We start from the raw sequence: 2,084 nt of genomic DNA, 5'->3' as shown, positions 1-2,084 counted from the left end.
TAGCATCTACAGAAGAAATGCAATTACCAAGATCAAAGCAGAAACAATGGTCAATCGTTGTGCCACAAATATATTCCTAAGAACAGAGAAGGATGCAAAAAAAGGACTAATGTAGAGGAAGTAAAATGGACTAAAGACACAAAATGCTAGATAAAGAACAAATAAACTTTAGTACTTTCATGGGGGCATAGTTTGTTTGGGGGCATTAGCTGTAGAGAATTGGATATGTCCACAGGCTAAAACACCCATAAGGTTCCCCCAGATCCTGTGTTCTCTGCAGGTTATAGGAAGCTATTTATTTCTCAACCTCATGAGGTTCTGGAAAACACACAGGTAAGAAATAAATTTTCATCTCTGGCAGTCCTTAGTAGTTACACTTCCTAGCTGTTTAGTAAGGTGTTCCTGTAAGTAATTACCTCGAGGGGAGTTTGTGGTGAGACAGGAACATGAGCAAACACTACAAACCACCCAGCTTGTTCTGCTAGACAGAGTCATTCTCTAACTTGGCCTTGCCTAAAGGCCCCTCAGGCAATTGGATTTCTTAAAGCAGAAAGACTCTTAAGCAAAACACATTGCTCTAGTGAAACAAACAACTGAAACCTTATTAACAGATCCCACCTGCATGAGGTTATGGGGAAAAGAGGAGGAGAAAGGACTTAAGTTTTGTTGATAATTAACACACAAAGAACATAGAAATCTTCTTCAAAGGCTACTGTGCTATAAAGCATCTGACCTTGGATAGCAGAAGTTAGACCCAAAGAGATGCTGGCCTCTTACCATGTGGTGTAACAGGCCTCAGGGGACGAGCAGGTGACCTCGTGGTTACCCACCCAAGGCTAGTCCACTACCCTTCTTGCTGGCAAAGCCTCGATTTTGTTCACATGATCCCTGCACGGACTGGGCCAGGGCTCAGTGATGTGGCTTTTCACCCAACACTTACCCATGAGAAGTAAGAGGAAGTCAGTTCCAGGAAAGCCTCCTTGGCACTTAAAAAGAGGCACAAGGGGAAGAGCTCCCCTCTTTCTGCCTCTGGATATTGACACGTGAGGATGCAAATCTCAATCTGTAACCACTTTAGGACCATGAAGGGAACTAACCAACACACCAAGGCTGACAGAGAAAAAAGATGCAAAGAACCTGGATCTTGATAACATGTGGAGTGGACCAATTAACCAACCGGGCAGCCAGCCCACCTCCAGATCTTGGGGAGTATGAGATAAGTATCCCCTGGACCACTTTAGCTAGGCTTCCTGTTACTCCAAGTGGAAAACATTGTAACATACTGAACTCCACAAGCTCCACCTGTAACCTTTATGTCAAGTGATTGAATACAAATAAAAATGTTTCTGTTCATGGAAAATTCTTGCCGTTCCATGAACAGCAAATGCAAAGGCAATTTCGTCGCTAGTTTGTAAATGCTTTGTCACTTGCCTCCTCCTCTCCTCCACTCCTCAAACTAACAAATTCCTGATCATTCTTAAAAACCTCCATGATTCCCCTTCCCAGCTCTTTTAGGAACATTGCTTGTTCCCTAATATTATTTCCGTGTACTTTGTAACTGTCTACCCAACAGCATTGTAGTTATCTATCTGCAGCTGTCCATGTGAGTTCTCTGTAAAACAGACAATGTCTTATCCATATAGACCTAGCACTTAACACAGGGCCTGATACTAAGTTGATGTGGCAGTTTTAAAATACTAGATGCTTGACATTCCTTCCACTTGGAGGTAGGTCCATGCCCCTGCCGTTGAATCTCATGCAGCTTCAACCACAGTAGAGTAGAAGGGGTGCTGTATGATTCTGGGGCTAAGTCATAAAAAGGGTCCTGCAGTGTTCACCCTTAAGATGCTTGCTGGGGAGATTCCCCATGCTTAAAGAGTCCAACTGATGCTGGAGGACAAGTGATCTGAGAGATCCAATAGCCAGCCTCAACCCACCCTGTCCTCTTACCAGGTTCTTGACTCTGCCACATGAAAGAATTCAAGGGCAGAGTCACAGTAGAAAGTGAGAACAGGTTTAATGCAATGAAGAAGAGATACGGGGCCGGCCCGGTGGCACACTGCTACAGTGCACCGCTTGGGAAG

The sequence above is a fragment of the Galeopterus variegatus genome, unplaced genomic scaffold (genome assembly GCF_000696425.1).
Source record: "Galeopterus variegatus unplaced genomic scaffold, G_variegatus-3.0.2 Scaffold9817, whole genome shotgun sequence".
NCBI lineage: Eukaryota > Metazoa > Chordata > Mammalia > Dermoptera > Cynocephalidae > Galeopterus > Galeopterus variegatus.
This window is presented reverse-complemented; position numbering follows the sequence as displayed.